Source organism: Saccopteryx bilineata, chromosome 4 (assembly GCF_036850765.1).
Source record: "Saccopteryx bilineata isolate mSacBil1 chromosome 4, mSacBil1_pri_phased_curated, whole genome shotgun sequence".
Lineage (NCBI taxonomy): Eukaryota > Metazoa > Chordata > Mammalia > Chiroptera > Emballonuridae > Saccopteryx > Saccopteryx bilineata.
In genome coordinates, this window is record NC_089493.1 from 155,962,491 (window position 1) to 155,977,271 (window position 14,781).

A 14,781-nucleotide genomic window follows, 5' to 3' on the forward strand; every position below is an offset into this window, starting at 1 on the left:
TCTCTGACTCTCTCTCTGACTCTGTAAAAAAAAAAAAAAAGATAAAGAAAAAGCATAAAAAATATTGTATTTGTTCTCGTTTTGTTTTTTTACTTTAAAATCAGATATGTGCAGTGTGCATAGGGATTTGTTCATAGTTTTTTTTTATAGTCCAGCCCTCCAACGATCTGAGGGACAGTGAACTGGCCCCCTGTGTAAAAAGTTTGGGGACCCCTGCTATAGGGAGACAAATAGAATCAGAAAGCTGGGTGACGGGTACATGGGACATCTTTATTCTCTACCTCTGTGCATATTTGAAAAGTTCAGTGATTAAGCTTTAAGAGTAATCTATGTAAAGTTGTTGTTGTTGTTTTTTAAAAAGGCCACTACCAGCACCTTTCAGTTCACTCTAGGATATGAGAATCTAAGTTCTCTTCAGTGTCCAGTATTTTTTCTTTCTTTTTTAAAAAAATTTTTAGCTCTGGCCAGGTAGCTGAGTTGGTTAGACAGTCATCTGATATATGAAGGTTATGGGTTTGATCCCTGGTCAGAGCACAGACAGGAATAAACTAATAAATGCATAAATAAGGGGAACAACAAATCCATGCTTCTCTCTCCCTTCCTCTCTTTCTAAAAGTAAATACATAAATTTAAAAAGAGTATATAAAAAATAAAATAAGATAAGATAAAATTTAATTATAGTAAAATACATAGTGACGTCACGGAAATGGCACCGTGAGCAGCGCATACGACAGATCTCCCCAAAATCTCAATAAATTTATCAACTAAAAACAGAAAAATTTATCCTCAGAGCATTCCGGAGATCCACACACACTGAAGGCGAAAGGGCTGTTATCACTTGAATCTGAGAGACAGGACGGAGCTGAGGGTGTGGAGGAAGCTAACTACCGCACGGACGTTCATTCAAGCTGAGGAGGGAGTGCGCCTGTGTGCTATCAACAAGACCACCCTCAGATGCCAATAAGAAAAAGGAAATAGAATATTATGAATACAAAAGATAACACAAATAGATGTGGAAATATCTATGGAGAAAAAATTTAACATATTGGAAACCTTGGAGCTAAATGACAGAGAATTTAAAATAGAAATCCTAAAAATACTCAGAGATATACAAGAAAACACAGAAAGGCAATTTAGGGAGCTCAGAAAACAACAATCACAAAGAATATATTACCAAGGAAATTGAAACTATAAAAACAAATCAAACAGAAATGAAAAACTCAATTCACGAGCTGAAAAATGAGGTAACAAGTTTAGCTAATAGAACAGGTCAGATAGAAGAGAGGATTAGTGAAATAGAAGACAAGCAACTTGAGGCACAACAGAGAGAAGAAGAAAGAGACTCAAAAATAATAAAAAACGAGAAAGCCCTACAGGAATTGTCTGACTCCATCAGAAAGAATAACATAAGAAAAATAGGTATATCAGAGGGAGAAGAGAGAGAAAATGAAATGGAGAATATACTCAAACAAATAATAGACAAGAACTTCCCAAGCCTGTGGAAAGAACTAAAGCCTCAAATTCAAGAAGCAAACAGAACTCCGAGTTTTCTTAACCCCAACAAATCCACTCCAAGGCACATCATAATAAAGATGACACAAACCAATGACAAAGAAAAAATTCTCAAGGCAGTCAGGGAAAAGAAGAGTACAACATATAAAGGAAGGCCTATTAGATTATCATCAGATTTCTCAGCAGAAACTCTACAAGCTAGAAGAGAGTGGACCCCAATATTTAAAGCCCTGAAAGAGAGGAACTTTCAGCCACGAATACTATACCCATCAAAGCTATCCTTCAAGTACGAAGAAGATATAAAAACATTCACAAATACAGAAAAGATGAGGAAATTTATCATCAGAAAGCCCCCACTCCAGGAAATACTAAAGGGGGTTTTCCAACCAGATTCAAAGAACAAAACAAAACAAAACCACAAGTAACAGCTCCACCAAGAACACAATAAAACCAAATTTATACTGTGACAACAAAAGAAAAAAAAGGGGGGGAGAGGATGGAGATTAACAGTAGCAAAGGACGATGAAGTGCAGAAATACTCATAAGATAGGGTACTACAATGAATATGGTAGGTGCCCTTTTCATTACTTAATGGTAACCACCCTTGAAAAAACCACCACAAAAACACTTGACTTAAAAAAGGTAGCAACAGAGGAAAGAAGTATGGAATACAAACAAACAAAAACAAATGATAGAAAAACAAAATAGAAGAATCAAACAAGATACAAAACTAATAGAAAGCAATTTATGAAATAGCAATAGGGAACCCACAAGTGTCAATAATTACACTAAATGTAAATGGATTAAACTTACCAATAAAAAGACACAGAGTAGCAGAATGGATTTAAAAAGAAAATCCAACTGTATGCTGCCTACAAAAAACACATCTAAGCAACAAGGATAAAAACAAATTCAAAGTGAAAGGCTGGAAAACAATACTCCAAGCAAACAACACCCAAAAAAAAGCAGGTGTAGCAATACTCATATCTAATAATGCTGACTACAAGACAGAAAAAGTACTCAGAGACAAAAATGGTCATTTCATAATGATTAAGGGGACACTGAATCAAGAAGACATATCAATTCTTAATATATATGCACCAAACCAAGGAGCACCAAAATATATAAGACAGCTACTTATTGACCTAAAAACAAAAATGGACAAAAATACAATCATACTTGGAGACTCAATACACCGCTGAGGGCTCTAGATCGCTCATCCAAACAGAGAATCAATAAAGATATATTGGCCTTAAACAAAACACTAGAACACCTCGATATGATAGACATCTACAGGACACTTCATCCCAAAGCGACAGAGTATACATTTTTCTCTAGTGTACATGGAACCTTCTCAAGAATTGACCATATATTGGGCCACAAAGACAATATCAGCAAATTTAGAAAAATTGAAATTGTACCAAGCATATTTTCTGATCATAAAGCCTTGAAACTAGAATTCAACTGCAAAAAAGAGGGAGAAAAACCTACAAAAATGTGGAAACTAAACAACATACTTCTAAAAAATGAATGGGTCAAAGAAGAAATAAGCACAGAGATCAAAAGATATATACAGACAAATGAAAATGACAATACAACATATCAGAATCTCTGGAATGCAGCAAAAGCAGTAATAAGAGGAAAGTTCATATCACTTCAGGTCTATATGAACAAACAAGAGAGAGCCCAGGTAAACCACTTAACTTCACACCTTAAGGAACTAGAAAAAGAAGAACAAAGACAATCCAAAACCAGCCAAAGAAAGGAGATAATAAAAATCAGAGCAGAAATAAACGAAATAGAGAACAGAAAAACTATAGAAAAAATCAATAAAACAAGGAGCTGGTTCTTTGAAAAGATCAACAAAATTGACAAACCCTTGACAAGACTCACCAAGGAAAAAAGGCACAGGACTCAAATAAATAAAATCCAAAATGAAAGAGGAGAAATCACCACAGACATCATAGATATACAAAAAATTATTGTAGAATACTATGAAAAACTATATGCCACCAAATTCAACAATCCCAAAGAAATGGATAAATTTCTAGAACAATACAACCTTCCTAGACTGAGTCATGAAGAAGCAGAAAGCCTAAACAGACCAATTAGCAGGGAGGAGATAGAAAAAACTATTAAAAACCTCCCCAAAAATAAAAGTCCAGGCCCAGACGGTTATACTAGTGAATTCTATCAAACATTCAAAGAAGACTTGGTTCCTATTCTACTCAAAGTCTTCCAAAAAATTGAAGAAGAAGCAATATTTCCAAACACATTTTATGAGGCCAACATAACCCTCATACCGAAACCTGGCAAGGATGGTACAAAGAAAGAAAACTACAGACCAATATCTCTAATGAATACAGATGCTAAAATACTAAACAAAAATACTGGCAAATCGAATACAACAACATATTAAAAAATAATAATACATCGCCTGACCAGGCGGTGGCGCAGTGGATAGAGCGTCGGACTGGGATGCGGAAGGACCCAGGTTCGAGACTCCGAGGTTGCCAGCTTGAGCGTGGGCTCATCTGATTTGAGCAAAAAGCTCACCAGCCTCTGGCTCAAGCAAGGGGTTACTCTCGGTCTGCTGAAGGCCCGCAGTCAAGGCACATATGAGAAAGCAATCAATGAACAACTAAGGTGTCGCAATGCGCAACGAAAAACTGATGATTGATGCTTCTCATCTCTCTGTTCCTGTCTGTCTGTCCCTGTTTATCCCTCTCTCTGGCTCTGTAAAAAAAAAAAAAAAAAAATAAATAAATAAATAAATAAAATAAAATAATAATAATAATACATCATGATCAAGTGGGATTCATCCCAGAATCTCAAGGATTGTTTAACATATGTAAAACGTTAATGTAATACACCATATCAACAAAACAAAGAACAAAAACCACATGATCTTATCAATAGATGCAGAAAAGGCTTTTGATAAAATACAACACAATTTTATGTTTAAGACTCTCAACAAAATGGGTATAGAAGGAAAATATCTCAACATGATAAAGGCCATATATGATAAACCATCAGCCAACATCATATTAAATGGCATAAAACTGAGGACTTTCCACCTTAAATCAGGAACAAGACAGGGTTGTCCACTCTCTCCACTCTTATTTAACATGATGCTAGAAGTTCTGGCCAGAGCAATCAGACAAGACAAAGAAATAAAAGGCATCCATATCGGAAAAGAAGAAGTAAAGGTATCACTTTTTGCTGATGATATGATCCTATACATCGAAAACCCGAAGGACTCCACAAAAAGATTACTAGAAACAATAAACCAATACAGTAAGGTCGCAGGATACAAAATTAACATACAAAAGTCCATAGCCTTTCTATATGCCAACAATAAAATATTAGAAAACGAACTCAAAAAATAATCCCCTTCACGATTGCAACAAAAAAATAAAATACCTAGGAATAAACATAACAAAGAATGTAAAGGACCTATATAATGAAAACCACAAAGCATTGTTAAGAGAAATAGAAAAAGACACAATGAGATGGAAAAATATTCCTTGTTCTTGGATAGGAAGAATAAATATAATTAAAATGGCCATATTACCCAAAGCAATATATAAATTTAATGCAATTCCCATCAAAATTCCAATGACATTTTTTAAAGAAATGGAACAAAAAATCATCAGATTTATATGGAACTATAAAAAACCTCGAATAGCCAAAGCAATCCTAAAGAAAAAGAAATGAAGCTGGAGGCATTACAATACTTGACTTCAAACTATATTATAGGGCCACGACAATCAAAACAGCATGGTATTGGCAGAAAAAATAGACACTCAGACCAATGGAACAGAATAGAAAGTCCAGAAATAAAACCACATATATATGATCAAATAATTTTTGATTAAGGGGCCAACAACACACAATGAAGAAAAGAAAGCCTCTTCAACAAATGGTGCTGGGAAAACTGGAAAGCCACATGCAAAAGAATGAAACTCGACTACAGCTTGTCTCCCTGTACTAAAATTAATTCAAAATAGATCAAAGACCTAAATATAAGACCTGAAACAATAAAGTACATAGAAGAAGACATAGGTACTAAACTCATGGACCTGGGTTTTAAAGAACATTTTATGAACTTGACTCCAATGGCAAGAGAAGTGAAGTCAAAGATAAATGAATGGGATTACATCAGAATAAAAAGTTTTTGCTCAGCAAGAGAAACTGACATCAAAATAAACAGACAGCCAACTAAATGGGAAATGATATTTTCAAACAACAGCACAGATAAGGGCCTAATATCCAAAATATACAAAGAACTCATAAAACTCAACAACAAACAAACAAACAATCCAATAAAAAAATGGGAAGAGGACATGAACAGACACTTCTCCCAGGAAGAAATACAAATGGCCAACAGATATATGAAAAGATGCTCATCTTCATTAGTTATTAGAGAAATGCAAATCAAAACTGCAATGAGATACCACCTCACCCCTGTTAGATTAGCTATTATCAACAAGACGGGTAATAGCAAATGTTGGAGAGGCTGCAGAGAAAAGGGAACTCTCATCCACTGTTGGTGGGACTGTAAAGTAGTACAACCATTATGGAGGAAAGTATGGTGGTTCCTAAAAAAACTGAAAATAGAACTAACTACCTTATGACCCAGCAATCCCTCTACTGGGTATATACCCCCAAACCTCAGAAACATTGATATGTAAAGACACATGTAGCCCCATGTTCATTACAGCACTGTTCACAGTGGCCAAGACATGGAAACAACCAAAAAGCCCTTCAATAGAAGACTGGATAAAGAAGATGTGGCACATATACACTATGGAATACTACTCAGCCATAAGAAATGATGACATCAGATCATTTACAGCAAAATGGTGGGATCTTGATAACATTATATGGAGTAAAATAAGTAAATCAGAAAAAAACAAGAACTACATGATTCCATACATTGGTGGAACATAAAAACGAGACTAAGAGACATGGACAAGAGTGTGGTGGTTACCAGGGGTGGGGGGAGGGAGGACACGGGAGGAAAGGAGGGAGAGGGTTAGGGGGAGGGGGAGGGGCACAAAGAAAACTACATAGAGGGTGACGGAGGACAATCTGACTCTGGGCGATGGGTATGCAACATAATTTAATGACAAGATAACCTAGACATGTTTTCTTTGAATATATGTACCCTGATTTATTAATGTCACCCCATTAACATTAATAAAAATTTATTTAAAAAAATACATAGCACATTCACATTGTTGTGCAACCAATCTGCACTTTTTCCTCTTGCCATTGACTGTCCCAACCTCCAACCTGCTCATAAATCACTGCACTCAGGGTTGGAGCCAGGTCTCCCAAGTTCCAGAGTAAGTTCCTTGTTACCACCCGGGTAGCAGCTGGTCCTGGGCTTGGTTGTGGGGCAGGCCAGGTTTCTGGTGACTGGCCATTGGACCAGTCTGGCTACCTGGACTTCTGGGGCAATTTTCACACTGTAGTCCGGGCTGGTTCCTGCATGTCTAAGCTCTCTGCCCCCGGGGGAGGCACCTGAGCAAGTCCTGGCAGCTCCCAGCTTCCACCCCAGCACTTACAGGCCTGGGGCTGCCCCAGTCACGGGGAGGGCAGGCGCACAGCAGGGCCAGCAGGGGTGAACAAAGGCTCCTCTCCAACAGGGTGACTAAGGGAGGGCAGCTCAGGACCCAGGAGTCCACTTTCACCCAAGGGTGTGGGCACATCTCCTCAGGTGGGGTGTGAAGGCCGGCAAGGAGGGTTCTATTGCCTCAACCCCAACAGCCATGATGCCCCATGGTGACATAGTCCTTGGGGCTACAATCTTGAAGCTGCGGACAGGTGCTAGAGTGGGAACCAGGAGGTACCGGTTAGCCTGCTCTTTGAAGGTTTGAAACCCTCAGACGCTGCCTCTCTGGAGACGCCCAGCTCTCCTCCCTCCTCCCTTGGGTTGGTGTCGGCCAGCTCCAGGGGCACTAGAGCGGACAAGGGAGGGCAAGTAGTGAAGGGCGTGTGGAGGACACAGCTGTCAAATCCTTCCTTCACTGGGCTCCTGCCATTTTATCCTCATGGCAGTTCTGCCTGTTTACAAATGAAGGAACTGAGGCTCAGAGAAGTACCAGAAATTATACATCTGGGGTTAGAGCCAGGGCTGCCTTTCTTCACCTTTATCCTCCTGGTAAGAAAGCGGCCGTAAAGTGGGGATTTTTGTTTGCTTGTTTGTTTTGTTTATTTGCTTTCTTGCGGATGGCGTGTTGGAGCTGAACCTGAAGAACTGTCATGTCACAGAGCAGGCCCTGGGGGGTCTGAACGTAAACTGGGGTTCAATCTAGTGGACTCAGAACTCCCTGTCTCCTAGGGGTGACATACAGGTGACCTAGAAATGCTGGTGACCTGTGACAAGTAAGTGCCACTGAAGCAACACAGGATGCAGGCAGTCATTTGGAGTTCTCCCAACAACCAGCACTTACAGATGAGGACACGAGGCAGTCCCCTTCATGCAGCAGGGGCCAGGCTGGACAGAAGGAGCCCACAGGACCAGTCCTGAGGCTGGGACAGCGCTTCTCAAACACAGAAGTGTAGGGACAGAACATGTGGGCTGGAAAGTGCCCTCTGAGACAGAGTGGGTGATGTCTGGGTTGCCGAGAGCCCAGGCACACTGCTGCAATGTGTCAAGGAGAAAGTCATGAGGCTAGAGGTGGAAGCAAAGGGAGCAACTTCTGATCTTCACGGTGGCTCCAGGATTTTAAGTCTTGGCCACTTGCAGGCAGTGAGGTAGGCATACTTCCCTGCCCAGGAGCTTGGCCCAAGACAATGAGTATGTGTTGGATGGGGACAGCACACAGCCTTCCAGGCCACCTCAAGACAAGCTCTATAGCAAGCATTCTGGCCTTCTGACAAACCTTCCCCACAGGGAGAAGGAGAAGCTTGCATTTACAGATGCCAACCCTTGGCCCAGCACCATGCTAGGTGCTTCACTGATCTCACTTCACATCATCCTCCCAGCCAAATCATGATCCCCTTTCTGAGAGGAAATCGAGATGCAGAGAAAAAAAATCAAATTGTCCAAAGTCAGCCAATTCAGGAAGTGGTTGTATCCAGGGAGCTTCGTTTCCCTTCCCTTGGCCTGATGCCCAACGTGCCTCGCTCCCTGGCATCTGGGCAGTATGGCACCGGAGCCAGCTCTACCAAGTCTGGGGGTAGGTGGCCCAAGCAGGGGTGTCTGCCTGCAAGCCCAGCAAGATGAGCAAAGTTCACTACCTGAAAATTTCCCTGCCTTAGCTTCTGTTCCCTAAGACTCCTCTAACATTGCACCCCTGACAGGGCCTCTATACCCACCCCTTCACAGTTCCCTCTCTCAGCACCTCAGAGGTCCCCAACATCAATTTCAAGAGCCTTGTCTAGGTTTGCTCCAATGTGCCACCTGTGCCCACCTCTCCCACCAACCTTTCCCACTCCCAGACTCCAGACTCACTAGGAAGTTTGCCTTTCCCAACTGTGTTCTGCCTTCTCCAGCCACAGATGTTTGCTCCACAACACCTTCCTCCATGGAAGTGCTTTCTTTCTTTCTTTTTCTGTAAATTTTTGTTTATTAATTAACTTGAAAGATAGAGAAAAATCAATTTATTCTTCCATTTATATATGCATTAATTAGTTGATTTTTTTTAATTTAGCAAGAGAGAGCGAGAGAGAGGAAGGAAAGACAGACAGAGAGGGAGAGAAATGAGAAGCATCAACTCGTAGTTGTGTCACTTTAGTTGTTCATTGATTGCTTTCTCATATGTGCCTTGACTGGGGGGCTACAGCAGAACTGGTGTTCTCTTGTTCAAGCCAGTGACCTTGGGCATCAAGCTAGCAACCCTTGGGCTCACGCCAGCAACCATGGGGTCATGGCTATGATCCTACACTCAAGCCAGCAACTCTGCGTTTAAGCTGGTGAGGCCACGCTCAAGCCAGTGACCTTGGGGTTTCAACCTGTGCCACCACCTGATCAGGTAGAAAGAGCTTTCTATCCTTCAAGTACCATCATTTCATACAAGTGTGAATGAAAACACCGTTCTATAATCTGACAAGTTCGTGACCAAAAGTAAACCTCAGAAGGTGATCTAACCATAAATCCCAACTGGGCAGGTTATTGATTGCTTCTCATACATGCCTTGACCTGGGGGCTCAAGCTGCGCCAGTGACCCTTTGCTCAAGCCAGCGACTTTGAGCTCAATCCAGCAATTTTGGGCTTCAAGTTGGCAATCCTGTGCTCAAGCTGGATGAGCCCACGCTCAAACTGGTGACCTAGGGGTTTCAACCTGGGTGTTCAGCATCCCAGGTTGGCGCTCTATCCACTGTGCCACCACCAGTCAGCTTCTTCTTTTTTTTCTTTAAATGAGAGGAGGGGGGATAGTGAGGTAGACTCCTTCATACGTCCCAACTAGGATCTACCCAGACATCTAGAGCCAATGCTTGAGTACCAAACTATTTTTAGCACCTGAAGCTGATGTGCTCCAACCGAGCTATGCTCAGTGCTCAGGGCCATGCTCGAACCAGTTGAGCCACTGGCTGCAGAAAGAGAAGAGAGAGAGAAGAGGGAGGGGAGAGAAGCAGATGGTTGCTTCTCCTATGTGCCCTGACTGGGGGAATGGAACCTGGAACTTCCACATGCTGGGTGAATGCTTTATCCACTGAGCCACCAACCAGGGCCTTCCTTTTTAATTTTTAAAAATGTATTGATTTTAGAGGGAGGGAGAGAAAGAAACATCAATTTGTTGTTCTATTTATTTATGCATTCATTGGTTGATTCTTCCTATTGTTTATTTGTTGATTGATTTGAGAAAGAGAGAAGCCTCACCTTGTTCCACTTAATCATTCCATTCAGTTGTACACTCATTGATTGCTTTTCTTATGTGTCCTGATAAGGGATTGAACCTGCAACCTCGGTGTGCCAGAACCACACTTTATCCACTGTGCCAGTCACCTGGCCAAGGCCTCAATGTTTGTTTCTTGAATGTGCCCTGACTGAGGATTGAACCTGCAACCTGAGTGTATCAGGATAACAGTCTAAACCAACTGAGCTATCAGACTAGGACAAGAATATAACTTCTTTAACCAAAGGCTTATCTTTGCCTTAAGCAAGCCCTGTTCATTGTTTCTGTGCATCTAGGTTAACATACACTTGACATGCCGCTTTTTCAGCCCTGGCTGGTTTGCTCTATCGAGTGTCAGCCTGGCATATGGATGTCCCAGGTTCAATTCCAGTCAGAGTACACAAAAGAAGCCACCATTTGCTTCTCTCCTCCTCCCTCTCCCCCATCTCTCCCTCTTCTCTCCCACAACCAGTGGTTCAATTAGTTTGAGCGTTGGTCTCGGCATAAGCCTCAGGCACTAAAAATAGCTCAATTGATTTGAGCATTGGTCCCAGACAGGTGTTGCTGGGTGGATCCCGGTTGGGGCACATGAGAGAGTCTATCTCACTAAATCCCCTCCTCTCACTAAAAAGAAGAAGAAGAAAAAATTCCACTTTTTCAAGCCTTTTGGAGAAATCAGCCACCCTCAAGAGAGCACATAATCTTGTTAACTATCCTATAATCCAATCCCTGCCTTGCTTTCTCCTAATTTCATGTAATCTTCTTTACATTTCCTTCTTAATTCCAAATGCATGAAAGAAACTTCAAAACTTGATTCTCCGGAGACTTTGAGTCTTGCTTCCCAGCATGTCATCAGTTTTTTTAAAAAATAATTTTATTTTATTTTATTTGTTTACAGAGACAGAGAGAGAGAGTCAGAGAGAGGGATAGATAGGTACAGACAGACAGGAACAGAGAGAGATGAGAAGCATCAATTATCAGTTTTTCATTGTGACACCTTAGTTGTTCATTGATTGCTTTCTCATATGTGCCTTGATTGTGGGCCTTCAGTAGACCGAGTAACCCCTTGCTCAAGCCAGTGACCTTGGGTCCAAGCTGGTGAGCATTTTGCTCAAACCCGATGAGCCCGCTCTCAAGCTGGCAACCTCAAGGTCTCGAACCTGGGTCCTCTGCATCCCAGTCCGATGCTCTATCCACTGCGCCACCGCCTGGCCAGGCCATGTCATCAGTTTTGACTCAAATAAATTTCTATAGAGATTCTCTGGAAGTTTGAATGTTCTTACATTGACAAAACTTCCTTCCCTAGTGAGGCCTTTCTTCAGGTTCCCCAAAAGGTCAACTGTATCTTTGCTCTGAACCTTCATCTTGTTAAAGAAAAAAAACACAAGCCCAAAATGGCATCACTTGTACTAAAAGCCCATGATATTGTTGACAAAAGAATGTCCAGCCTAAGAAAAAGTCTTGTAAGAGTTTATTTGAGCCAAACTGATGACAATTGCTAGGAAGCAAAATCTCAAAGGATTGAGAAAATGCTCCTGAGTATGGCAGTTTTACAGATTATTTTATACACTAGAATAAAAAGAAGAGCTATAAATGTTAGGTTGCCAAAGGAGAGATGCACAAGGCCTGACAAGTTGATAAGGTTTATTTATGCATCTGCACACAGCTGCGCTGAAACCCTAGTGGCATCAGCAGTGAGAGGATGAAAGGCCTCATCTTATATAGGACTGTGTTTGGCTGTATTTCTTACTGCAGGGGGAAAACGTCTATTACCTGCAGTGGTTAAACAATGGAAGGTGTGCTGATTAATGGCCAAGCAACAGAACGGTCAGTAAGTGAAGGGAGAGGTAACTAGCTGGCACAACGGCCAAAGGTCTGGTGGAGGTGAGACTTAATCAGAATTGTTCAGGTGGAGAGCTATGGGAGCTGCCTGGCGTCAGGTCACCTAAAGTTCAACCTGGCTATTTGAGGCTTTTGGTAAGAGGCCCTGGATCCAAACCTAACAATAAAAGGGTTATATAAAATACACTGGGGTAAAGTAGGGAGACAGGAGGAAACAAAGCAAGGAAATCTCTGGGTTTGAATGAAAAGTAAAACATATGCAGATGCATTCTTCTTTTACACTGGTGGGTACATTTATAGCACAGAGCTGGTATGAGCACAACAAGATAACAATGAGGGTTGGAGGTTGTCTCCTGAAGGGTCTGGAAAAAGTGTTTTACTCTGACATTTCTAAGGTATGTTATCTTAGATGCAAAAAACCAAAAACAAACCAAAAACAAAACCTACAATAGACAGGCTCACTCAAAGACTATTATTATGGAAGCTACCAGTCCAGGTTGACTACCCATCATGACACGCCTTTAGTTAGGAATTTTTATGTTCAGACTATCTTATGTGGTTACTTTAGGCCTCTGAGTTTATAAGACCCACCATGCAGGCCTCCCCTGAACTTGTGGGCCCTTTTCCATCTGCAGTACCAAACCTAAATTAAAAATTTTTTTGATTGTTTAAATTGATTTTAGAGCAAGAGAAAGAGAAAAACACTAATTTGTTATTCCATTTATTTATGCATCCATTGGTTGATTCTTTTCATTTTATTTATTTATTTTTATTCATTTCAGAAAGAGAGAGTGAGAGTGAGAAAGGAGGGAGGAGCAGGAAGCATCAACTCCCATATGTGCCTTGACCAGACAAGTGTAGGGTTTTGAACTGGCAACCTCAGTGTTCCACATTAACACTTTATCCACTGTGCCACCCCAGGTCAGGCCCATTGGTTGATTCTTGCAGGTGCCCTAGCTGCGGTTTGAACTTGCAACCTTGGCATATTGGGACAACATTCTAAATCAAGGGTAGTCAACCTTTTTATACCTACCACCCACTTTTGTATCTCTGTTAGTAGTAAAATTTTCTAACCGCCCACTGGTTCCACAGTAATGGTGATTTATAAAGTAGGGAAGTAATTTTCGTTATAAAATTTATAAAGCAGAGTTACAGCAAGTTAAAGCATGTAATAATAATTACTTACCAAGTACTTTATGTCAGATTTTCGCTAAGTTTGGCAGAATAAATCTTTATAAAACAACTTACTATAGTTAAATTTATCTTTTTATTTGTACTTTGGTTGTTCCGCTAACGCCCACCATGAAAGCTGGAATGCCCACTAGTGGGCAGTAGGGACCAGGTTGACTACCACTGCTCTAAATCAACTGCACTACCTGGCCAGTGCCAAACCTAGATTTAATACCTGATGTAATTGCTGTTTCAACTGTCAATATAAGAAACATCAAAATCTGTAGAGAATTTTTATAAGAGTTTATTTGAGCCAACTGACAACATATACCAGGAAGGAATATCTCAAATATTCCTGAGAATAAGAGTTTGAAGTTTCATTTATACATTTGAGATTAAAGAGAGAAAATAAAGATTACATGAAGGTGGGAAAAAGCAAGGCATAGATCAGATTACAGGATAATTAACAAGGTTATGAGCTCTCTTGAGGGCAGTGGTCTGAAACGAGGCATTTCAAAGATGTGTTAACCTAGCCTGACCAGGTGGTGGCGCAGTGGATAGAGTGTCAGACTGGGATGTGGAGGACCCAGGTTCGAGACCCCGAGGTCGCCAGCTTGAGCGCGAGCTCATCTGGTTTGAGCAAAGCTCACCAGCTTGAGCCCAAGGTTGCTGGCTCAAGCAAGGGGTCACTCAGTCTGCTATAACCCCCCGGTCAAGGCACATATGAGAAATCAATCAATGAACAACTAAGGAACCGCAACAAAGAATTTTGTTTCTCATTCCTCTCCCTTCCTGTCTGTCTGTCCCTATCTGTCCCTCTCTCTGACTCTTTCTGTCTCTCCCAAGATGTGTTAACCTAGATGCCAGAGATAATGGATAGGACTGGCTCACTGGCTTAAAGCAAAGATAAACCTTTTTTTTTTTTTTTTAATGTTTATTTTATTGACTTGTAGAGAGAGACAAAGGGAGAGAGAGAGAGAGAGACAGAAACATCAATCTGTTTCTGTATGTGCTGACTGGGGATCAAACCAGCAACCTTTGCACAGTAGGATGATGCTTTCACCAGTTGAGTAATTCGGCCAGGATTGAATCTTTTTTTTTTTTTTTTTTAATATTTTATTTATTGATTTTTTTAGAGAGAGAGGAGTGAGAGAGAGAGACAGAGAGAGAGAGAAGGGGGAGGAGCAAGAAGCATCAACTCCCATATGTGCCTTGACCAGGCAAGCCCAAGGTTTCGAACCGGCGACCTCAGTGTTCCAGGTCGACACTTTATCCCACTGCGCCACCACAGGTCAGGCCTAAACCTTTTTTTTTTAATAAATAAATTTTTATTTTAATGGGGTGACATCAATAAATCAGGGTACACATAGTCAAAGAAAACATGTCCAGGTTATCTTGTCATTCAATT